Source organism: Sciurus carolinensis, chromosome 12, assembly GCF_902686445.1.
Source record: "Sciurus carolinensis chromosome 12, mSciCar1.2, whole genome shotgun sequence".
In the NCBI taxonomy this organism is placed as follows: Eukaryota; Metazoa; Chordata; class Mammalia; order Rodentia; family Sciuridae; genus Sciurus; species Sciurus carolinensis.
In genome coordinates this window covers 12,242,654-12,270,162 of record NC_062224.1, presented here as the reverse complement: position 1 = coordinate 12,270,162, position 27,509 = coordinate 12,242,654, and the positions used below count along the sequence as shown (strand labels likewise).

General features: G+C 35.9%; 1 pseudogene; it reads right to left on the bottom strand.

The window, feature by feature from the left end:
* LOC124961963 (estradiol 17 beta-dehydrogenase 5-like) overlaps nucleotides 1-26,803 on the bottom strand; it is a 51,881-nt pseudogene extending 25,078 nt beyond the window's left edge.
* Between the last annotated feature and the right edge of the window lie 706 nt (nucleotides 26,804-27,509).

Genomic DNA, 27,509 nt, shown 5'->3' with positions numbered 1-27,509 from the left:
AAGTCCATGTGCATGGTATGTTTTTTCCCATTATGTCAACATTTACCAGTGGATGTCTCTTTCTATGAGATAAGTCTCTTGAAGGAAGCACATTGTTGGTTGTTTTTTTTTTATCCAATCTTCCAGTCTATGTCTTTTGATTGATGAGTTTAGGATATTAACATTCAGTGTTGTTATTGAGTTATGACCAGTCATTTTGACTTATTTTTGGATTTTCACTTAACATGGTTTCTCCTTTCATTGGCTTTTCCATTAGAGTAGTTCCTCTCTTTCCTGACTAACATTCTTGTTTTTCATTTCTTCCTCATGGAATATTTTGCTGAGACTTTCTGTAGTGCAGGTGTTCTATTTGTAAATTCTTTTAGCTTTATTTTTTAACATGGAAGGATTTTATTTTCTCATCAATTCTGAAAGTATGTTTTGCTGGGTATAACCTTCTTCACTGGCATCCATTTTCTTTCAGAGTTTGAAATATTTTGCTCAAGGCCCTTCTTGCTCTTAGGGTCTGTGCTGAGAAATCTGCTGATATCCATATTGCTTTTCCCCAACTGTTCCGTCCAGCGGAACCAGTGTGGAGAAAGGAGACACGACCAATCTTTAGTTGATGATATTTATTGCGTCCTCTCTGTTTTTCTGCCACATTTGTTCTGCTACTATCTCCCTTTTTCTTCCCTCTCCCTCTCTCCTCCCCCAGGCTCCTAGCTTATCAGCCAATTATAGCAAAGATTTTTCTCATGCATGAGAGCATGCAGAGGAATGCCAGCATAACACCATATAAATCACGAGCTGTCCACGCACGGCATGATATGAGATAGTCAATCCTTGAGCTTGGCGCTAACATGTCTTAAGTCTCCAAGGAATTAGTAAGCTAGCAGCCTTTTTGGGTACTTCCTTATTTTGGCAGCCAGTGCCCTTTAGCTCACTGCCAGGTGCCATCATTTCCAAGATGGCACTCAACAGGCTCCCCCTTTCTATTATAAAAAGAAAAGGACAGTGACTGTGTTTGTCTTAGGTGCCAGAGTCAGATTTATCCTTACCCATCATTGGGAGTCAAAGAGCTGTTGGCATGCTTTGATCCCTGTCTTAGGTTGGTATAAAGTCCACCCTGTGCTTACCCATCTTTGACTACCAGTCCTGTAATTGGGAGAGCCAAATCTGCTTATCAGAGCCTTGGTCCATGGCCTTAAGGGCTTGCTGTACCACTAAGGCTTGCCATCTTTGATGACTCCTTAGAGACAACAAATATGTGAGCAGCAATAATAACAGCAAGAACAACAATCCCATAGCAAAACTTCCCATCCATTGTTTACCAAATTATAACACTGATGTAAGAAACTCATGAATTCTGGCATACCTGGGACCTTGACCTGAGTACTATTTATCACGAATATAGAATTTCTTAATAGGGTAGTCAAATTAGTAAACTCTTTAGTCCATGTCCAATTAAGCATGTTTCCAAGTTGTTTGGACAGATTTGCAGCAGCAGTAATATTAGAATAGGGTATAGGGGTATCACATAGTGCTTGGGCATGCACTAGACAGCCCATCTGTGCAGTAACAGTCAACATGTCCACTTGTTCTTGTAGTAAGTCTACTCTTTGGTTTAGAATCAGGATTCCGTGGTGAGATGTGCATTGATGTTTTTCTGGGCTGTCAATGCTTCAGCAGTGGCTTGCGACAGATTGTTGAGCATGTGAGCAGTAGGAATAGCAGTTCCTAGGGCAAGTCCAGCAGCAGTGGCAGCAGCCGCAGCAGCCACAGCAGCAACAGTGATGGCTATAATAGCTGAGATACCAAAATCTCTTTTTGCTCTCATGGGTAGGAAATTCCACTCACTATGATTTAAGATCACTGAGATTGGAATAAATTTAGGAATTCTGGCAATCACAGCCAGAGGAAATAATGAAGCATTCCAACAACTAGATACATAACACTCTTGGTTAGTGCAGTTAAGGACCTCAGTATCATTATCATTGTTATTAGTAATGTTAATATTAAACTTAGAACTGTTATACAGAATGAGCACAAACAGAGATGCGACACATACGGGAGTAGGGGGTAAAGATTGATAAAAGGACGAGTATTGGCCTCACACCCTGTATAACTATAAGCAGGTGTATTACTTCTCTTTATATAGGCTTTCTTTTGACTGCACCTTTATTGAATGAGAGAGAGATTGCTTCTCTGTATCATGGTGGTTTCTGAGGTGGCTACCCAGAGGAAGCAAAGACTACCTCTTAACTTGAAGTTTGGACTACTAATAAGTGACTTTAGGGTGGAACCAGCTGGTAGGTAAGGAATACCTAGAAGTTCTGTACTAGGAAATAATTGAGGGAAAACTTGTGTGCTATGAGTGATATATCCCCAAAATTTTTAGGAAGAGTTAACAACAGCAGGCTTACCAACATCACCATCATTTTGTGTTTCAGTGTCATTTTTTTCTTATGGATAGTTCTTACCAAGTGCTCCGGGACACAGATAGGTTGTTGTTGGTCCTGAGGAAAAACACAAACAGATCCTATCCCACAAATTAATACTGGGTCAAGTCCTTTCCAGGACGCAGTCAAGATGTCTTTCCACATTGCTTGTGGATGGCCACCACACTTTCCACTAAAATGTCTATTAGCCGCAGTACAGCCCATAGCATCCAAAGTTAAAAAATTGAGGGTGAATAAAGCAAGGTTAAGTCTGTTCTTGGGGGATGCTAATGCCCCTATTCCCCCTTTTGTTTAGTTAAGCAGACTTTCAATGTTTGATTAGTCCCTTTACACGATAGCTTGTCCTTGTGGATTGTAGGACAATCCTGTAGAATGATAGATACTAAACTTTGAGCAAAACTATTGAAATGAAGAAGTATACACAGGCCCATTATCTGTTTTAACTGATTTTGGCTTTCCCATAGTAGCAAAGGCTTGAATGGCAATGACTGATTACATCTTTTGTCTTTCCCCATATGGGCAGGTAGCAAATATATATCCTGAGTAGGTATCTACAGTTACATGTACAAATCTTAAAGTACCAAATTCAGGGATAAGGGTGACATCCATCTGGAAGGAGTCCTCTAGGATTGACTCCAAAATGAGGAACAGATAAATGAGGCACACAGGCAGGACACTGTTTTACTATATTTCTGGCTTATTCTTTTGTAATGTTATATTTTACCTTGAGAGTAGTAGCAGTGACATGAAAATCTTTATGGAAATTAATTACTTCTTGCACATTATTAAACACATGAGGATCTCGAGTAGCTGAGTCTGCAGTAGAATTTCCTTGAGATAAAGGCCCATGTAAGCCTGAATGTGCTCTGATATGGCCTATATATAGAGGTACTTTGGGAGTGCACAGAAGAGTTTGCACTTGATAAAACCATTGGTGTAAGGTAGATTGAGGACTAATGGGTCCAGCTGTGACACAAGCTGGGCAATATAGAGACCTGTCAGTATAAATATTTAGAGGTTCCTCAGGAAATGTTTGTAAGGCAGATATCATTGCTTCTAGTTCAGTTTTTTGAGCAGAATTATGAGAAGTAATAATAGTCTGTACTTTATCAGAAACTACTATAGCTGTACCAGGAGGAAGAACATCTGTAAAGATTGTTTTTGTTGCTGGGATAGGTTGAGCCTTAACAACCTGAGGGAAAATTACAGGATGTCTTTTGAAGAAGCTGACAATAGGTGAACTTGGCAAGTGTTTATCAAATGTCACCGTGGTGGAACAATAGACAGTTGTCCAATCTTCATTATTGTTAACTAGTATTTCAATCTGTTTTGCTATGTGTGGGACAATAACTGTCTGCGGATGACCTCCAAAAACTCGAAGGGCTGTCTTAAGTCCTAATGCAACTAGATTTGCCACCATCACAGGATATGGGGAAACAACATTTTGGGGGGACACTGGCAAATGGATCCATGTCAGGGGTCCAGTTTGCCACAATAGACCTGTAGGAGTATATTCAGAATCTAACACTATGAGGTTAAAAGGCAAGGATAGATCAACTCTATCACTATGAGCATTGTCTAAAGCTTGTTCTACTGATTTTAAGGCTTTTATATCCTTCAGGAGTTAAATTTCTGGGGGATGTAGGGTCTGTAATATCCTTGGAGAATATCAAACAGAGGCCTAAGTTGACCATTGGTGATTCCCAAATTTGGCCTTATGCAATTTATATCACCTAATAATTTTTGGAGATCATTGAGAGTCTTAAGCTTTTACCGTGGCTAATTGATTCTTTGGGCCTAACACAGGTATCTAATATTTGATGCCCTAGAAAGGTAATAGCGCTGTGGGTTTGCACCTTTTCTGGGGTCGCATATAATCCCCTATTTTCCTAAGGTCATCATAATATTGTCAAATACCCCTAATAAAGTCTCCTGTTCCCTATGAGCCAAAAGAATATCATCCATATAATGGAGACAATAAAGTTCCTTATAATTTTGTCTAATCTGTGATATAGCCTGGCCAACATATATTTGACACATAGTGGGACTATTTGCCATTCCCTAGGGAAGGACCACCCACTGCTATCTAGTATTAGGCCCTTTATTATTTAAAGAAGGAACAGAAAAGGCAAATCGAGGGCTATCCTCAGGATGAACAGGAATGGAAAAGAAACAATCTTTATAATAGAGAGATAATATGATCATGTTTTGGAATAGCAGCTACTGAGGGGAGACCCGGTTGCACAGGGCCCATAGTCGGCATACTGGAACTTATGGCTCTCAGATCTTGATGTACAATATTTTACCCAGTGCCTTCCTTTTGGGCACCAGGTATATAGACCTGGGGCAGGTTGATTTGTCCCTTGTTGTTCTACAGTCTTAGGTGTTCCCCTGGGCTTTAATCCTATGGGTCCTTCAGGGCAGTCTTTTCTGAAGTGTCCTTCTTGCCCACACTTAAAGCATATTTTTCTTCTAGCTCCTAATGGCCCCTGATTTGGCCCTATGAACAGCAGCGGCTATTATTTGTGCTGTTATGACTGCATCATTAATATCCCTGCAGACCTTTACTATAGGTACTTAAATCTTTATTTTTCCATGGTCTTATAGTTTCTTTACACCATCTATTTGCTTGTTCATAAGTATTTGTTTTACTTAAGGGAATTGTTTGTTCTGAATCCCCAAATACTCTAGCAGCAGTTTGGATTAATCTATTCAACAAAATCTGCAAATGGTTTGTTGCTTCCCTGAATCACCTTGGACGACTGTCCCTGTAAATCTCCTGTCCCTTGAATTAATTTCCAGGCTTTATCGGCAGCAGCAGCAATTTGTGCATACACCCCAGGGTTGTAAATAATCTGCTGTTGAATACCTTCATAGTTTCCTTCTCCTGTTAGCATTTCTACATTTCTTTGGGGTAAGCCTGAGGCAGCATTACAGCATACCATTTCTAATGAGGCTTCCTACCATGCAGTTTTCCACACTAGGTACTGCCCCCCCTAAGCTTTACATAGCCTTTTCTAATCTTCCAGCACTAGATTTAGCCCTGCTACTGATTCCAACATACTAATTGTAAATGGGGCCTATAGGACCATACATAGCCACTGCTTCCTTAATTTTTTTTACTGTTTTGAAATCCAGAAGTTGGTGGAATCTTTGTCTATTTTGGTCCTCTAGCACAGGGAAGAATTGTGGGACTGCTGAGGTTTCTTTAATGGAGATTTCCTCTCCCCTGGGTGAGAAACCCATCTGATTTATAGCATGAGCTAACTCCTCCCAAGTGTACTTTGGGGGATATAGGGGGGAAGGCTCCTGGAGGGGAGCTGCTGCCTCCAGGAAGGGATTGGTATTCCTTCCTGACATAGCTGATGGGGTTGACTGTGTCCCTGATGCTCTTTCTAATTCCTCCCTGTAAGCCCCTCCTCCTCTTTTTCCTTTTTATGAGAAGTTACACTTAGTTGTTCCTTTATCTCTTCCAGACATATATTTCCTTCTTCTACTAAAGTTTTTATTCTGCCTTTCTCAGATGTTAGACATTCCTTAATGAGCTGCCACATGGGAAAAGTACCTCTAGGTAATGGGGATTGCTTTTCTGCTTTGATAAGATCCTCTTTATGATGTTCCCATTGTGGAATATTTAGGACTACCTCTTCCTAAAAACCAAGAACAAACCTTGGCCAGCATGGTTACATATGCTGTTACAGTAGATCGTTTTACGGCCGTCCCAATAGCCTTAAGTACATCTTGTATGATTCTTATCATTTGATTTTTTGACACTTGTGACCCCATTCTGGAGTTATGCCGCCTCCTTTACCAGGGTAATGTAGACTCCTTTTACCAAGGTATATGGTTCCCTTCACCGGGACTGTGGGGTTCCTTTCACCGGGACTGTGGGGTCCCTTCACCAGGACTGTGGGGTCCCTTTCACTGGGACTGTGTGACCTCCCCCTTATACACTCTGGCCCAAGATTTCCGGGAGGTTATCCTACAGTTTCATATAGCTTACTTTAAGTTACTTAGTTTTCCTATAGCTTACCTTAAGTTACTTACCTGGGAGGACACTGAAGGAGAAAGAAATTCCCCGTACAGGCCACCACTTGTTCCATCCAGTGGAATTGGCACAGAGAAAGGAGACACCACCAATCTTTAGTTGACCAGATTTATTGCATCCTCCCTGTTTTTCTGCCTCCTTTGTTCTGTTACTATCTCCCTTTTTCTTCCCTCTTCCTCTCTCCTCCCCTAGCTTATTAGCCAATTATAGCAAAGATTTTTCTCATGCAGGAGAGCATGCAGAGGAATGCCAGCATAACACCATATGAATCACAAGCTGTCCACGCGCAGCATGATATTAGATAGCCAATCCTTGAGCTTGGCGCTAACACATCATAAGTCTCCAAGGAACTAGTAAGCAAGCAACCTTTTTGGGTACTTCCTTATTTTGGTAGCCAGTGTCCTTTGGCTCACTTACAGGCGCCATCTTGTCCAAGACGGCCCTCAACTACCAACATGTAATCTGATGCTTTTCTCTCACAGCCTTTAAATCCCATCTTTATTTTGTATGTTAGGTATTTTCATTATAATGCTCCTTTGTGTGAATCTGTTGTAATTTTGTACATTTGGTGTCCTATAAGTTTCTTATATTTGATTTTCCTTTTCACTCTTCAGATTTGGAAGTATTTTCTGATATTATTTACTTGAATGGTTTATTCATTCCTTTGGTTTGTATCTCTGTGCTTTCCTAAGTCCTAATAATTCTTAAATTTGATCTTTTCAGGATATTCTTTTATTCTTGGAAGTTCTGTTAGGGATTTCTTACCATCCTCTCTGGCCAACTTTGTTTTCAAGATTAAATATTTTGTCTGCATTATCTGAGGTTGTTTCTTCCATGTGATCTAGCCTGTTGGTTATACTTTGCATTAGTTTTTAATTTGGTTTTTGTTTTCTTCATTTCAAGGATTTCTGTTTGGTTTTATCAGAATTTCCATCTCTTTATTTTAATGGTCTTTTTTTCCCTATATTTGCTCTTTTAACTGTTTATTGGTGCAATCATTCATTGCCTGAATTTTCTCTTATCTCATCATTTGTTTCTCAGATAGTTTTAATTATGTACATTCTGAGGTCCCTTTCTGACATTTCTTCTGCCGTGCTGTCATTGGTTTCTATTTGTAGAGCATCTAGGTTTACTTGGGACACATTCATCCTTGTTTTTTATATTGTTCTTGTATCTTCCCATCTAGCAGTGAGTCCAATGTATTGCAGTTTTCCCCTATAGACTTATAATGTCCCTGCAGGTTTCCAATACCTCACCCTAAAGTGAGCAATGAATATTATTAACAGGACAGTGTGCATCTTTAAGGCAAATATGCCCTATTAAGGTATTAAACATATTATCTTAATAAACAGGGAGGATGTGTTTGATTATTATCTACAGTATAACAAATAGGTTTGCAATTAAGACCACAATTTCTAATGATGGACAAAGAAGATGGTGGGGTGTAAAATATAATGTTAATGATATAAGAGGTGAGTTTATGGAGGCACTAATGTTGTAGGAATAGTGAAAGCAGAATTAAAAGGAACTGGTTGTTGAATGAGAAAAGGGAGAATTTCCAAGAAAACAGATAGATAAGATGAACATAGGTTTAGAAAAATATTAATTAAATAAAAGTAGGAATAATAATAGGTGTAATTAGAATAATCATAATAATACTAATAAAAAATTCTATAATAAATCTATACTGTACTCCTAGTCTTCAGTAGCCTGAGTTTTGAGAGAGACTTGAAAATATGGTGTCCCAAGAAGGGTGCTGTCCCATTAGGCATGGTGGACTCCATGTGGGAAATAGTCCATGCTAGTGGGCAGAGGTGACCCACCTGTTGATTGATGGTCAGCCACAGTGGAGGCACTAGGCCACATAGGGAAAAGGTTGCAGACCACAGGCTGGCGTGCAGGCTCTGGAGACATTTGACTGGGGTGAGGGTGCCAGAGAAGGCCAGCGTTAGCTGGGTCGAGTCCAGGAACAGAGAAAGGGCACAGGTACTAGGCTTAGTACCAGGGCTGCATGCAGTTTCGTAATGTTCCCAAGGGAGAAACAGGATCTTTAGTACTCCATTATTTGTTCACATGACTCTATATTCTAAATTCCCAAGTGTTTTATGGGTATCCTTTCTAAGAATGCATCCAATTTTTTTACTACTTCCCTAAAGTCTCAGAATTCCTACCTTCTCTATCCCAAAAATATGTTACCACCTCCAAATCCCTACTTAGAGACAAGTAGCCATTTAGATTTTGTTCATAATCGGTCAAAACTAAGTGATCATAAACATAACAGAGACAGTGACAATAAGAATCTTGATGAAAAAACTTTGTTTTCAAAAACTGATGAAATGTTAGTGACTGGACTGTTGAACTTTGTGGTAGCAGAAAGAGAATTGCTAAGAAGCATGGACTAACAGAAGTGGTATGTCCAATCGGCAGAATGTCAGTTATCTCTCCCATCTCAATCAACACATTGCATACTAGTGGAAGTCATGAAAAAGGTGTTCATGTTAATATTCATCAACAAATGGATACTTTGTGTGCTCAGCCATACTAAAATAAGAAATAAATGTGTGTAACATGCAGTCACTGATTCCATGTTGACAAGGGTAAAGAAGTGAAACCTACAGAGCTCCATCACATTTCCAGAGTGGTTGGAGAATCTGCCATTTCTACTTTCATGAATATATCACTATAAGTAATGTATTTTTTTAGTTATAACTAAATTATTCAAACTCTATTCCCTTTTCTATAAAAGAACACAAATAACTCAAAGACATAAGAATACACTCATATTAATTTTCTATAGCTGTATCAAGGTAAATACATCTTTTATTTTTTAACATTTTCAGTGAAAACACAGATGCTCCACATATACTTCTTTAATTTTGTGAAGAAGGGCACATCCATTCATGCAATATTTAGTATAAGAATGAAATTTAGTATAAATGAAAGAAATGATAAGCCAAAGTTAAAATTCAATAGAAAACATCAACAACAGAATAGACATCATGGAAGACAGAATTTCAGAAAATGAAGACAAAATATTTAATCTTGAAAATGAAGTTGAACAAACTGAGGAGGTGTTAAGAAATCAAGAACAGAACCTGCAAGAATCATGGGATATCATGTAAAGACCAAATTAAGAATTATTGGGATTGAGGAAGACACAGAGATACAATCCAGAGGCATGAACAACCTATTCAATGAAATAATATCAGAAAATTTCCCAAAACTGTAAAATGAAATGGAAAATCAAATACAAGGGGCTTACAGAATACCAGGTGCACAAAATTATAACAGATCCACACGAAGACACATTATAATGAAAATAACTCACAGTCAAGAAAAAGATAAGATTTTATAGGCTGCAAGAGAAATGCATCAGTTTACATATAAGGGGAAACCAATATGGATATCAGCAGATTTCTCAGACTCTAAAATCAAATGGGCCTGGAACAATATATTTCGAACTACCCTAAAGGAAAAGCCAAACAGAGGATAAGTAAAAATCAAAAATAAGCCAAAATGACCAGGAATACAAATCATATCTCATTAATAACCTTGAATGTCAATAGACTAAACTCAATAATCAAAAGACATAGACTGGCAGATTGGATTAAAAAGAAAGACCCAACAATATGCTGCCTTCAAAAGACTCATCTCATAGAAAAAGACATCCACAGACTAAAGGTGAAAGGATTGGAAAAACACATGATGCAAATGGACCCAGTAAAAACGCAGGGCTCACCATCCTCTTATCAGATAAAGGGAACTTCAAACCTAAGTTCATCAGAAGGGATAAAGAAGAACATTTCATACTGCTTAAGGGAAGCACAAAATAGCAATATAAAACAATTTTAAACATTTATGCCCCAAACAATGGAGTATCTATTAAATCAAAACAAACCCTTCAATTTTAAGAATCAAATAGACCAAAACACATTAATAGTGGGAGACTTTAAAACCCCGCTCTCACCATTGGATAGATCCTCCAAACAAAAACTGAACACAGAAACTATAGAACTAAATAATACAATCAATGATATGGACTTAATGGATACTTACAGAGTATTTCATCCATCATTGAGCAAATATACTTTCTTCTCAGCAGCTCATGGATCCTTCTCCAAAATAGACCATATACTCTGCCACTAAGAAACCATAAGTAAATACAAAAAAAAAGAACGATACTACCTTGTATCCTATCAGACCACAATGGAATAAAATTAGAAATGAATAATAATATAGCAAACAAAAACTACTCATACACCTGGAGATTAAATAATATAGCATTCAATGATTCAATGATAATGAAGACATCAGGGAAGAAATAAAAAAATCCTTAGATGTAAATGAGAAAAATTACACAACATATCAAAATTTCTGAGACACTATGAATGCAGTACTAAGTGGAAAGTTCATTACATTGAGCTCATACATTAAAAACATAAAAGTCAACAATTAAATGACCTAACAGTACACCTCAAAGCCCTAGTAAAAGAACACCAAAAATAAGACAGAAAATAATTAAAAATCAGAGCTAATATCAATGAATTGAAACATTGCAAAAAATTGACAAATCAAAAAGTTAGTTCTTTGAAAAAGTAAACAAAATTGATAAAACCCTAGCCACACTAATGAAGAGGAGAGAGAAAACACCATTGAAATACATGACATAATTAGAAGTTATTTTGAAAATCTATATTCCAACAAAATAGAAATATTGTAGATATTGGTAAATTTTTAGAGACATATGATCTCCAAAACTGAATCAGGAAGATGTACACAATCTAAACAGATCGATTTCAAGCACTGAAATAGAAGAAGACATCAAAAACCTATTCTCTGTGGCCTTGGCAGGAAGGGGATATGAAGAGTCATTTCTAGAGTTGACTAGGTCTATATAAATGCAAGATAGATCTTTGAGGAGGAACACTTTAAAAATATGATAACAAAGCTGGTTAATTGATTGTTAAGAAGAGAAAAAAGGTAATAATTATAGAGCCATGTAATAAGAACCAGAAAAAGAATACCTTTGTCCTCCTTAGGGAATCAGACATCACCACATGTGGAAGCAGGTGTTGCATGTCCTCATGGTCATAAGTTCTTTTCTCCTCTATTTCTCTCTTTTACATTCCACTAATGTGTTCCTCTGAAAATGGAAAAATAATATATGACTCAGTGGATATCTCTGCTCTGTGGGGGGTGAGTGCCTGAAGGAGTGATCCCACAGGAAGCCCACAGGGTGGCATTCAGGTCGTGTATTCTCCTGAAATTTTTGATCTAAAAACCATAATGATTAAAAGAGTATTTTGTTAGGGTTGTGAGGATCCATTTTCATCTCTTGGATGAGGCTCTTCCCCTGTCTGGAATAGAAGTGATCATAACATCAAACTTGCTGAATTTGTTTATATGTCCTTGCAGAGCAATGCTCTTATGTACCTCTAAGGGATGTGACACAAATCCTCCATGAAATAAGTGGGGCATTGTATTTATCTATTTCCAAAGTGTTTACATGTGGAGGTGGAAGGTATAACTTTAGAAACTTAGTTTCCTTTATTCTCTTATATCAAATTGTCTCTGTTTATTTTATACACATATATGTACGCATATATATGTACAGATAAAATTATATATGTATATATATTTATACAAATAAATGTATATCTTCAGAGAATGATATATAAAGATATTTAATTATTCTTATGTGTATATATACTTATACACATGTATAATTAAATAAGGTATTCTCTGGTGTCCTAATGGGGTGTTCTAGTTGGTTGTGTTATTTTTCTAGTGTCTAAATATTCCCATAGAGAAATGTCTCTCTTTCATTCTGTAAATCAGTAGTTGGATAAGCATAGCCTCCAGCAATAATGGATTTCAGTGATGATACTGGCTAAACATTGTCTCTTTACCTACATGTGCACATGTGGGTCTAAGAATATATACGTGTTCCAAAGATAGTCAATGATAATTCACTTCAAGTTTGAATTCATGCTGGAAAACTGGCACAAGTATTACTGACCATGAAATTCAACTGTCCAAAGTACTACTTATCACCAGGAGAAAAAGTTTTGACAAAATCAAGCAATACCTCTATCATTGCAGACATCAATGGGTGAATAAACAGAAAACTTTCTCAGGATTATTTCTGAGAACTGAAAAGAAATAATTTTGATGATACAAATTGCCTACCATTACTGCAACTGGGAAATGAATATGATAAAGATCAACATAGTCAAAATGAAATTTTTTCAGTGATCTTTCCAAACAAGATGGGACCATTTCCAGTTGATGAAAAGTGTATCAAAGTTACAGAGGTTAAAGAAAGAAAATTGGATTAGATGAAAATATTACCGATATTTGAGGGATTTGTATAACTTCATATTGAGACATTTATATGAATATTCATTGGAAACTGTTAATCATAGAGAAGATATTTTCCTTTAGGACTATGGTTTCCTTAATCTGACCTATTCCTGAAAACTGGATTATATTTTTGATAATTAATCATTCAAACTATGGAAGAAATTGCACAAGACCTATTTCTTATCAAATAATAATATTATTGAAACTCTGAATTGTGTATCACACGGATTACAAAGCGATTGTCAGTATTTCTCATTCATTCAATTTCAAGATAAGAATTGGCATTTTTTAAAGATCTGCATGGAAGCGCATTTTGAACATTTTAATGATCAAGATGATCAAGACACTTCAGCTCTATCCTATTTACTACAATGAGAAATGTCCTACATTACTTTTTATTAAAGACAAATGTAATGTTGATATTCACAATTATATGAAAATTTAAAATGTCAACTAGAAGATAATAAATCCATAATCTGGTGTCAAATTCATCTGATTCCACAATCAATAATAAATCCTATAGTTGATTGGAGAATAAGAAAAGTGAAGGACATCAAACTCATGTTTGTAGACTGTGAGTAGGAATACAAAAACTTTCTCTGTTCTTGATACATTCTATTTTATGTGAATAAACACTATGCCAATTAACTTTCCACTAAAAACTGATCAACCAACAATATTTTCACTTCTTCAGATCACATTGCAGTAATTTTTGCAATACACAATACCTTTGAAGTACAGAATATGTCTTCCTTCTTCACAGTGCCATCTGCAATCTTAATTTTTACGGCCAATCCTACCTCCTCTTCTACTTGGTAAACATAAGCAGAATCAATATGGTGGAAACCAGCTTCTGTACCTACTTTGGTGGCCTCTGTTGTCTTACTCTTATGAACCTAGAGAAACAAACAAAGGAAGTACTTAGAGAATCATATTTTGAGAGGTAACAGAGCAGAGCAGACAAGTCACTAGACTGGAAAGAATTTTATACTCCAAATATTTCTTCAGACTCCATAAATATCTGATAAGGTGCTAGGACCTTGAACTTTGAATGCCCACTTTTCTCTTATATAAGACTTAAGGAAATAGCAAAGAGCAATTTTTAATGTCAAGGTCCAAAGTAGTGACTTCACATAACAACATTGTCTATGTTTTGTGTTAGAGCTGCATTTGGGGAAATGACCCTACAAACACTCTTTCTGGAGATTTCCTCATAAATGACAAGAATTTGGCATCCAAGAAGCCTCCTCATACACAGAAATTATAGCACATTGTCATCAGAGAACCCCAGGAACAATTCAAGTTCAGTGAGTGTCTGGAAGAACTCACAGTACACAGCATACACATATAGTCATTTGATAATTTATGTGACAATTTGTGTCACTATGTAAAATTAATACATGTGAATATTTCCTGGGATGGATTATAGAGGAAATACTGTGCAAGGTTCTATGGCTCACCTCTCAATACAGATGCACATAATATAATAAATAACCCATACACTGAAGTTTGAAAGCACATGGAAAATATTTTCTCCAAGAAAAGCTGTGAAATAATTTCCTTAGATCTTCGGTGGCGATGGTTAAATTGATAACCTATGCTAGGACACACCACAATACCAGTCTATCAAAGAACAGCAGATATAGATGAATCTTTCTAAAGAAAAAAAGTAGAATAAAACACAATGGGCCTCAATATCCCTTTTGTTCTCCAAACCCTAGACAATTATGAAATAATGAGAACAAGCCTGACCCTCTTCCTCCAGACATATATTCTCTGTAAATATCCTGACTTTCTCTCATGCACTTTGGAATTGAAGGCAAACTAATATTTCCTTTGGAAAGGTGGTTTTTGCTTGTATTTTCTGGACAGTGGCTTCTTGTTAAGTTGACCATATAAGCAAATTAAGCAAGTTAATGTTGATGTCACTGCTCCAGCAGTCTAACATATAAAACCCCTCTCTTGAGTCTACAGAATGAGAGAAAATCTTTGTCACCCACACTGAAGATAAGACATTAGTTTCCACAATATACAAAATCTCCAAAAACTCAACAACAACAAAAAAGAAAAGCAGAAAGAAGAAAAATTCCAATCAATTTATGATCAAAGGATGTAAGCAGAAATTTCTTAAAATAGGAGATACAAATTGTCATTAATATATAACTAGAAATTAAAGAAATGCAAACTAAACTTATACTCAGAAATACCTAACTCAGAAATTTAATATCAAGAATACAGTAATAGTTGGGCACCGTGGCACATGCCTGCACTCGCAGTGACTTTGATGCCCAAGACAAGAGGAGAGAGAATTCAAAACCAGCCTCCACAACAGAGAAGCAATAAGCAACTCTAAGTAAAATACAAAACTGGGCTGGGGTTGTGGTTCAGAGATTGATTGCTCCAGTGTTCATTCCTCAGTAACAAAAAAATTGAATATGTTAACAATAAGCTTTGGCAAATATGTAAAGAACAGGGTTCACTGTTAATTTCTGGTGGAACTGCAAATTGATGCTACCATTTTAGATAGCAATATGGTAAGTTTTCAAAATTATAGGAATGGAACCACCATTCAACCTGGTTATACCATGTCTCAGTATGTATACCTGCGAGTTAAAATCGGAATACTCCAGTGAAGCATCTACATCAATGTTTATAGCAGTGGAATTAACAATAACTAAGCTATGAAAGGAAGCTAGGTTCATTTTTAAAAAAATGACTAATGAAAATGTGAAGTACATACACAATAAATTTCTATAATATGAAAATGAACGTGATCCCAATGTCTTGCCATCGTCCTTCATGCAGCTTTGCCCTACAATGTAAGTGAGTCAGTCAAGATTCTTACAATTGCTCTCTGGATGTTTCCTTAAGTCTTGCAGAAGGAAGAATTTAAATTTAAACTTCAGGGATTGAGTCTCTTATAACACAATTAATAGTCAGAAAATGATACTGGAATACAAAATTTATTTCAGTCAACAAAAGTTAGCACATTCCACTTCAGAGAGTCATCTGTCAAAGCAATACACATGAACAATGGCCAACAATTGACAAATAACCTTTTATAGTTCTTTTTTGCCTTATCTGGGTGTTATATTACACATTCAACTACATTTATTGCAGTTGAGAGCAAATGAAAAATTCTACTCAGCCAAGGTCTGCATTTTCTGTGTGATGCTCACAGTGAAAAGGAATACTTTATGCTATGATGCTCATTTCCACTACCTTTTCCTACACTGATATCTCTGAATCTTGCTTATCTTAGAAAGAAAAAAATATATCCTGAAGTACAGAAATAAAGAATATTAACAGTTCCATTTCAAAAATATTGCTGATGTTCATTGTTCTACCAAGATGGTAAAAAGACTAAAATGTCAGGGGAGAGTTCCCAGAAAACTCAACAGGTGACCACACCATCAGTAATTGATGGAGAGAAATGTCTGAGCATTTTGTCCCCTGTACATGGAATACCTCCAGTCTGCAGAGAACCATGTGATACACCCAGAGTCACATAGGACACATGTAATTCCACAACCCAGATTGAATTCTATTTATCCTGTGTCTAATTTCTTTTGAACCCTCAATTTAGCATCATACTATTACCTCTTGAGGTTTATAAATGCCATAGCCCAGTGCGGGAATGAAGTGACCATCACTGAGCTCCATATACTGATATTTGGAATTCCCTGCTGTCTCTCCTTGGTCTAAGAAACTACTGCTTCTTCTTCCTCCTTCACAGGACACATTTAACTGGATTTCACAACTCCAACTGCTTGTGTAACGGCCAATCACATGTATTTGTTGGCTAATTTTTAGTCAATGTTTTATATGTGGACTGAAGTTAAAGAAATATTCTACATTCGAAGACAGAATTGGAACCTGTGCACTTATTTCCTATAGAAAAAAATTCAATTAATTATTACACAGTGATGAAAATAGTGTTAGGTTTTAGTAAAATTTCTCCTTACAATTATCAAAAGCTTTCATGTGTAATTGGACCATTATTGATCATTGCTAGTCTGAAAAATTCAGATCCCTGGTCTTTTGTATTCATTTTCTTTTCTTTTTTTTCTGAATTTATTTATTTTGGTTACAATGAGGGCTTTCTTGATCATACATTAATAGAAAGTGCCTAGTAGCATACACTATGCACACAGACAATTTTTCTAAAAGCATTATGGACCATCTTTTGGAGTCTCAGAAAAATAATCAAATGAACATAGTTTGCCATTTTTAATTTTCTCATTGGCATAATATGTCCCATATTTGACTACCAAGTCCCAAGAGGATGCAGTCCTGACCAGTGTGCAGTAAAAACTACTCTCACTGTGACATTCTGCTCAGTAGAGGACAAATGATATAGCTGAACTTTATTATAGCTGTCACCAGACAGACAACTAACAGAAAATAATCAATAAATTAGATGAAAAATTGAAATATTTCATATTATTTATATGTTCAACATCCTACATAAAAGGAAAAAAAACTAGAAATACCTGAAATTATTGTGAATTTGGGTACAGTTGTTTAAACTATGATGCACAGATGAAATGGAATATTTGAAGCATTTAAATATGAAATGTGAGATAATAAACTCCATGACAGATATAATCCTAAAATAGGTACAATCAGAAAAATGAGAAATTATACTCCGTTATGTATGATTTATCAAAATGCATAAATGTATTCTACTGTCATTTATAACTATTTAGAACAAATTTAAAAAATAAACTAAAAAGTGAAATATGAAGATTTATTAATAAAATTGTTATGTAGAAGATTATGGAATTTTCATTAAGTTAAAAAGAAGGGAATCTATTATAAAAAAGTTCAACATTCTAGTAATAAGAGAAATGGAAATCAAAATTACCTTAAGATTCCATCTCACCCCAATTACAATGTCTATTATCAAGAATACAAGCAACAATAGATGTTCTTCCAAATGCCTTAATTGAAACCCTTTAATGGCCAATGCAGTGTGTGGGTTCTGATCAGAACTGCACTGAAATGAGGAAAAGACTTGAAACAGACAAACAGAGGCCACCTGTCTTCCAAAATTACTTACACCTACATGGGAACACATCAAAAATTCTGTTCAGGACATCTAAGTCTTTCTTGTCTTCTGCAGTCCACTCAAAATCAAACACCTATCACAAAGTAGAAAGTTTTTAGCACATTTTTTCTGCATATTGCCAATTCTGGAAATTCAATGAAATCACATTGTTGCAAAAACATTTAAAATATCCAAGAAGGTTCCAAAAGTTATTCAAGACATCAAGCAAAACGTTCAAATGGTCAATAAATACCTGGTGAATATTAGAAAGAAATCACTTTTGATAGGTAATATATAGAAATTGCATGAACTACAGACAAAAAGAGATCTCAAAAACAAGCTGCAGCAAAGTGAAGCTGATATTATTCCAAGATTACAGTGTCTTATATCATAAACACCCATAGAAGTCCAGAGGCAATATTCTGAAATATGTAATATAATTCAATAATTTTATTTAATTATTTATTTATTTTTTGCGGTGCTGAGGATTTGAACCCAGGGCCTTGTGCTTGCTAGGCGAGCACTCTACCAACTGAACTATATCCCCAGCCCTAATTCAATAATTTTTAAGGATGGGGTTTTGCTTCTATATTTCATGTATGGACAGTTAAAACTCCATAAATGATGTTGTTCAACAGTTTAAAATCAGGAATTGTTAAGACACTAATTATATCCTGTTTTAAAAAAAACAAATGTAGCTTCAAGAAACACCTTGTATAAATATGAGGTTTTTAAAACATGGAAACAATTTCAGGAATTGCTAACATAGTAAAACAAATGAATATTTAAATCTTTCGTGATTTACTTAAGAAATGGCAAGAGAGTAAAATGTAGATGATATAACCATTGAGGAATTTGATAACTTTTTTTGCATTCTTTTGTGAACTTTTCTATAAATTTGGATATTCTCAATGTAAAGGAATATGCTACTTCAAGATTATCAAAATTATCACTTGTATATGAACAAATATAAAACAATGTATACAAATGCCTTCATGGATCAATTTACTGTGAGATGTTTAAAGACTAGCTAAATATTGAAATTTCATATCACAATCAAGGATGTAAATCTTTAGATTTAAAAGAGTAATTTCCTCCCACAATTCTTGAGAGGTCCAGTGCAATTTCAAGCAAACGAGACAATCTGCATAGAGATTAATAAAATGATTCCATATGCTTTATGATAGTAAAGTAGTCAGAAATGCAATTTCTCTTCCGGGGAAATTTAGCTGACCACTTAAGAAATATTTGTCTATTTGGATTTTCATTTCATATTAGGTTCAAAAATTACAGTTGAATTAAATGTGGAATTCAAGACTGTAACCCTTCTACAAAGAAATATAATAAAATGCTGTTGTGTTTCCCATATAAGAAAAAAACATGGCACTTATCAACTCCAAAGTCAAGGCAGGAAGACAATAATAAGAGCAGGAACTTTGTTCAAGAAAATGTACCAAAAGGAGAATGGAAGCACAAGTAGAATTTGAGAGAACATATTTCACCAAATGCATGTGCATCTGAAAAACTGTATGCAGAATATATAATTGAGTTCCCCTTCCCAAATAATTCACATCTTCCAGTCTCCAAACACATTCTTTTGAGAATTTGTAGCTTCTCTCACTAAGAGACACTGTCTATTTCCCCTCTCTTAAGTCTTTCCTGGTCTCTAGCTGACTGTGGTCATTAGAACCTGGCAGAGGCCGTGATATGCTCATTCTGAGCTGAGGCATGAAGGCTCTCCAAGGATCAATTCACTGACTGCAGACAGCTTTTTGTGATGAGGTGAAACCTAGGTCATCAACTGGTGGATGTTAAGTTTTATGGAGTGTTGCTCAGACACCCCACACAACAGAGCAAGCATGACTGAAGTAGATGGACCACACTGTTTTTCAGATGCATAAGGAAGTTCATTATAAAAACAAGTGAAGCGAGTGTAGCTAGAAGACACACAGTGAGTTCAAACTGAGCCATGGTAAATAGTCAAATCAAAGAATCATGAAATAAACAAATGTTCTTTGAACTAACCTCAATACTGGAGATGGTCTGATTTGCAACTGCTCTAAGTAATAATTCAAATAAGTTCTCCTACTTGAAAATGAAAAGATAAACCAACCATTTAAGTAACAATTAATAAACTAAGAGTTGATATTTGAAAAACCTCAAAATGAAGAAATATGTAAATATTTTATATATTTAGGATTTGGGGAAATGTAAAATAAAATCATAATTTGTAGAATAAAAATCACACAGTACAAAATCTTATTTCAGAAAATAAGAAAAACAAATGATAAGATCTCATTTGAACAGGGTTATGCAATACATGACTGGCAATGATGAAAACCATATCTCTGTGCTTTATGCAACCCTAATTCTATCTAGCTAAATTGCCTTTCCCACTGTTTAGCAAAAGAAAACACTTCTGTAAGCACCTGAAATACTAGATGCAGAGCACATGGTGGGGATATTGACTTGGCACAAAAAATGTCCCTGTATGTTTCAAAGAAGCACCCATGTGATAGATACTGTGAAAGGAGCCCAATGCCCACATTCTTTCCGTACCTAAATGAGGAGGGTAATCAGGGCTGGGGACTGCTTGTGATTTTCTGCCAAGGCACCAAGAACTGGATCACTGAAGGGAACTGGGGAACTCTGATCAACCCTGGAAGAAAAGACAGATGCCAAAGTCCTGAGGTCAAGTTAGTTAGGAGGCTGTTACTTATTTCTCTTTAATGGGAGGTGTAGATTACTGGGGATTGAATGCAAAGTCATTCTACCACAGAGTCACATACCTAATCCTTTTTATTTTTACTTTGAGACAAGATCTCACTATGTTTCTAGACTAGCCTCCAGTGTGCAGTCTTCCTGCCTCAGCATTCTGAGTCGCTGTGATCACAGGCAAGCACCACTTGACCTACTTGCAAAAATGTCTCAGTCCTGTTCGGACCACTCTAAATAGGGATCCCCAAATGCAGACCCCTGAAACAGCAGCATCAGTATCTTGTGGAACTTTTCCCAGAAATAAAATTCTCCCCTCTCCCAGGGGCAGTTGAACTGATCTTTTGTAATCTGAGTCTAAATAGTTCATCAACGATGGAATTTTAGGTAATTTTCCTGATGTTCCCTTTAGATAGATCTGTTAAGAGGAACACTAACACTGTCAAGAAATGACAAAAGAGCTCCCTAAATTGTTATTAGGAAGAAAAAAATGGTAAGAATTATAGGGCAAGTTATTGAAAACCAATAAAGAATTCCTGTGACCTCTTTAGGGATCAGATTCACCACAAGTGGAGGCAGGAGTTGCATATCCTCATTGTCCTCAGTTCTTGTCTTCAGTTTCTCTCTGCTACATTCTTTTAAAGTTTCCTCACCACAGCCCTAACAAAAATCTTCTTTTAAACATCATGATTTTTTAAAATAAATTGTCAGGGGAAAACATAACCTGACTTTGATCATCTTGACTTCCTCTGTGGATACTTTTTCAGATGCTCACCACACATACTGCACAGAGATCCACTGAGTCATATATTATTTTTCCATTTTCATCACTTGGATAAAGAAAGCTCTTCCCTTCAATGGAATAAAAATAATCATAAAAGTAAAATTGCCAAATTTGTATGTCCACACAGAGCATTGCTATTAGGTACATCTAAGGAATGGACACTAATACTCCATGAATTAAGTGAAGCATCACTCTATACTCATGTATTTACAAAGTTTTTACATGTGGAAGTGTAAGGAATACCTTTAGGCACTTAGCTTCTCTTACATTATATTATTTCTATGTTTAATTTTATTTATAAATACATATATGTATAATTAAAAAAGATATTCTCAGGTATCCTAATCGGGTCTTCTAGGTGGCTTAGGTTACTTCTGCAGTTCCTATATATTCCCTGAGGTAAATGCCTCTCTTTCACTGATTAAGTCAATGGGTGCTTTGAACTCATACCTAGCAATAATGGATTTTAGTAATGACACAGGCTAAACAGTAATCTTTATCTACTGGGACATATGTGGGTTCAAGGGTATATATGTATACCAAATATGGTCATTTCAGTTTGAATTCATGGTTAAATTGATGCTGGAAGATGAAGTGTACATATCAAAATTACTGACCATGAAACTTGGACTACCCCAATGTCATATTTCACACCAAAGAAACAGGGTAGGACAAAAAAGAAACAAACCTGTCATGATGCAGACATAATGGATGGATAAACTGAAAATGTAAAAGATTACTTCCAAACACATATATAGTCATCCTTTGGAGTTGCTATAACCCATGCAAATTAAGTGTACATGATTTTATAATAGAAACTTAATGTAATCATCCATGGTAATGATGGTCATGCTGAAAGCTGAAATCAAATAGGTTTGTTGACACAATTACCTACCTTCAACACCATTGGGAAATGAATAAGGTAGAGGTCAACACAGTCAAAATGAAAGTTTTTAAGTGATCTTTCCAAACAAGATTGGATGAGCTCTGGTTGATGAAACTGTACCAAAGTTACAGAGTTTAAAGAACATAAATTGGACTGGATTAATATATTACCTATATTTGAAAGATTAATTGAACTTCATATTGAGACCTTTATTTTTGTATTCATTAGAAACTGTTGATCACAGGAAAGATATTCTCTTCTGGTCTTGGATTTCCAATGATCTGACTTACTCATATAAACTGAATTATTTTGTGATTAATATTTTTGATTAATGAAACTATGTAAGGAATTACACAAGACATAATTTTATTCCATGCTAATATTATCTGATCTTTGAACTATGATTCATACAGATTTCAAAGCTATGGTTAGTCTACCTTATCCATTAAGTTTGTTAGTAAAGAATTGGTATTTTCTAATTTAATATTCTGATTGGAAACACATTTTGCACATTTTAATAATCAATACACTTTAGCTTTATCTTTTTTACTACAAATAGAAATATTCCACATTGTTCTTTGATAATGACAAATGTAATGCTAATATTCAGAATGATAGGAAAACTTAAAAATTCAACCAGGAGATAATGAATCCATAATCTGGTCATAATTCTATCTGATTTCACAATTAATAAAAAATCATACTACTCATTGGAGAATAAGAAAATTGAATAAAAAAGACATAAGTGTGTAGACTGTGTGTAGAAATTTAAAATCTTCCTCTGCTTTTGATACTTTATCTCTTTTGTGAGTAAACATAGCAATTATCACATTCCACAACAACTGATCACTGACAATTGATCACCCAACAAAATTTTCATTTCTTCAGATCACTTTGCAATAATTTTACACTGTAGAGGTTCAGGCCATGACAAAGTATGGAGGAGCATAAGTCCTTTAGTGATCACACTCCTTAGGACAATAGGAGCCCTCTGTTTGTCTGACTTAGAAACATTCTGTAACTCCTCTGCCTTTGAGTCCTGGGGACATTATCTTATTATAGGAGTATTTGGTACTGCTGGATTATGGGAAGCAAGTTATATGATCTACACATGCACAAGCTAAGTCTAATGTATCCTGATATAACCCTGCCATAGTAAATAAAACTGAACTGGTTTTCCCATTGGAGTCACTTCTTGCTGTACACCATCCTGTGTGCTTGCCTCTTTACTTGCTTCCCTCATAACATTTATAGCTGGCCCTTTAACCTTTACATTACACAATATACACAATACCTTTGAAGCATAGAATGTGTCTTCTACTCTTCACAGTGCCATCTGCAATCTTGATTCTAATAGCCACTCCTACCTCCTCTTCTGCTTGGTACACAAAAGCATTATTAATATTGCAGAATCCAGTTTCTATAGGTATTATTCTGACCTCTGTTGTACTATTATTAGGAACTTGAAGGAACAAACAAAAGAATTATTTGAAGAATCATATCATGATAGGTAACTCATAGAGAACAGAATGGACAAGGCACTAGACTGCAAGGAGTTTTATATCCCAATGTTTTCTTCACACCACTTAATTATGTGATGATGTGCTAGTACCTGAACCACGAATGCCCACTCTTCTCATATGTAAGAGTTAAATGGATAGCCAAAGAGCAATTTCCAATGTCATGGTCAGAAGCAGTGATTTCATATAACTCAACTTTGCCATTTTTTTGTTTTAGATCTAGATTTGGGGAAAGACACCAAATCAGCTTTTTCTGTGTTTCCCTAGTTAATTGCAGGAACCTGACACCCAGTTAGCCTCTTCAGACAGAGAAGTCACAGCACATTTTCATCAGAGGACCCCAGAAGCCACTCAAGTTCAGTGAGTTTCTGGAATGACTCACAGTACTCAGCATAGAGGTAGAGTCATATTATAATGTATGTGATAATTTATGTAAGGACACTGACTTTCTTTCATGCACATTGGAATTGAGGACAAGGCAACATAGCTTGTGGAAAGATGATATTGCTTGTATGTCAGGACAATGACTTCTTGGTATGTTGGTCATGTAAGCAAATTAAGCAAGTTAATGTTGGTGATGTTACTGCTCCTGCAGCCTAAAATATCAATCCTCTCTCTTGAGTCTACAGAATGGGAAAAAAATTTTTGTCACCCACTCTGAAGATAAGGCATTAATTTCAAGAATATACAATGAGCTAAATATGCTTAACACATGCACACACATAAAAAAACCCTCCAAAAAGAAGAAATAAAGAAAGAAATATCCAATAAACTAATGGGCAAAGGAAGTGAGAAACACTTCTCAAAACAGTCAATAAGTATATAAAAAAAATTCAATATCTCTAGAAATTAATGAGATGCAAATTAAAAGTATACTGAGATTTCAACTGATTCCATTCAGAAAAGCAATATCCAGAGTACAGTAAAATCTGGGCACCATGGAGGATGCCTATAATCCCATTGACTTAGCAGGCTGAGATAGGATGATGTAGAGTTCCAAATCAGCATCAGCAATGGATAGGTGCTAAGCAATTTGGTGAGACCCTATCTTGAGATGACATGCAGACAATAGGGCTGAGGTGTGGCTCAAGGTTGAGTGCTCTAGAATTTAATCATCAAGACCAAAAATAAAAGAGAATACTTTAACAATAAATGTTGGTGGAGGTATGAAGCAAAAGTACAATATACATTGCTGGTGGAAATATAAATTGATGCAACCACTCTTGAAAGCTGTATCATGATTTCTCAAAAAAAAAATAGGAATCGAATCCCCATTTGACCTAGTTATACCGCTTCTTGTTATGCATCCAAAGGAGTTAAAATCAGTATACTACAATGAATCATATACATCAATGTTTATAGCAATGGAACTCACAATATCTAAGCTATGAAAAAAATCTAGGTGCACTTCAACAGATACATGGTTAACAAAATTGTGAATTACAATACACAATGAAATGTAACTCAGTCATAAGGAAAATGACTTGTTGACATTTGCCAGGAAATGGACAGAATCTGGAAACTATCATGCTAAAAGAAATAAGCCAGTTCCAAAAAACCAAAGGACTAGTAATCTCTCTTTTCCATGGATGCTAATACAGAACAAGGTGGGAAGAGAAAGAAGACTAGAAGTTCAGAGTTTTAGACAAAAAGGAATGAAGGAAGTGAGTGGGAATGGGAATAGGAAAGAGAGTGGAATAAATCTGGCATATCTTTTGTAGGTTCACATACGAATACACCACAGGGAATCTCATCATCATGTACATTTGAAAGAACGTAATTCTAATTAGAATAAAATATATTCCATGTTTCCATAATGGTCAAAATACACTGTACTGTAAATTATACATTAAATTATACATGAATAGAATAAATAAAAAACGGAGATGAAAACTACTCTGTGGTGAATGGGATAGAACTGAGGGTACTTTGGAAAGAATAAGACTCAATTATCCTGCCAGGTTTCACTGGACAAAATATCACGAGGAACAGAAAGCCCTGCTTGGCAAAGCAACATATTAGAGAGGGAGAAGCTGACTGTTCAGTCTGTCACTGCTGGGCCCTCCTCATAAGCTTTCCTCAATAAGGACTTATGCCTTGTATGCAGTCTCCAAGTATTATCTCTGGTCTTTTGTCAACCTCACTCATTGCCCTGGAATAACTGGACTATGAACATAATTGTAGAGTACATAAATAAACTCCACTGTTTAAAGTTAAGGACCTCCACCATGTTTGTGTGTCATAAAAATATGAAAAATATGTTTCCAGATGTCGCAAAGGTGCCAAACTGATAATAGACTCCTGAACAAACAGCAGTATGCTACTCTAGCACACAAGGGTATCTCTATGACAGAATTAAACACTGGCTGGGAAAAAATGTATATTCTAAGGATATAGAATTACAAATAAGAAATTATACTCCTCTCATAAGGGATTATTCACATAAGTGTCAGTTCTCAATGCTAATCCACTATTGTGGAAGATGCAAAAAGAGTGTAAAGCACAATTATTACATGGTTTACAAAATTTGGAAGATGATTTGAAAGTATACCTGTTAAAGAATAAGAAGGAAAATAAAATGCACTCATTTCTGTTTTAAAATTTTCAGAATGTTTCTGTTTCCATGATATCACAGTGAATACAATACTGGGTCCTACCACTCTCCACTATTCTAGTCCTGAATTTCTTAGGTGTAAAGGCAAGTAACGTACAGATGAAGCTATAGCAGCCCCCTTCATGTAAACAAGTCCTCTCACATGTATCACAATTGCTCTACTTTTCCTTAAGTCTTGCAGAAGAAAAAATGTTATATTCAAACTTCAGGAAAACGATCTCTTGTCACACAATTAAGGGTCCACAGTACAAAATTTGTTCCAGTCTAATGAACTTAGCTTTCTCATCTTCAGATGTTCATTTGTCAATACAACACACATAAATGATGACCAGTAATTCACAAATACTCTTTTGAAGTCACAGTTTGACTTACCAGGATGTTTCATCATACGTTTGACTAAATTTCCCACAGTTGAGAGCACACGAAAAATATTACTCAGTCAAGGTCCAGCATTATCTGTGAGATATTCAAGCCTTCCTTACAGTGGACAGGAAGTATCCCCATCATTTATTATATGCTTCTCTTCTCAAGTAACTTTTTATGCCCCAATGCCTCTAGACCTTGCTTCTTTGAAGGAAAAAAGTTTTCCTGGAGTATATAAATAGAGAAATAAGTCCCAGTGCAAACCAATTGCTGATATTCATTATTCTACCAAGTTTATGAATAGAATAAAATGTGGGGGGCAGAGGGAGAGCTCAGAAAACTTAATAGGTGAAGACAGCATCAGGGACTGGTGTAAAACAATATTTGACCATTCTCTCTACTGTACATGGAATAAGTATAGCCTGGAGAAAAAGAGAATCATGTGATCACCCCCAGAGTAATATAGGAAGAAAGTAACTTGATGGCCCAAACTGGATTCCATTCATCCTATGTCGACTTTCCTTTCAACTCTCAACCCAACTCCATGATGTTATCTCTTGAACTTTATAGGTACTAAAGTCCACTCCAGGAATGCAGTGACCATTATTGAGCTCCACTTACTGATATTTGAAATCCATTGCCTGTCACTCTGCAGCCTGAGCAGGTTCTGCTTCTCCTTTGCCATCAGAGTTAAAAGTAACTGGAATTCAAAGCCCTAATTGCTTGCC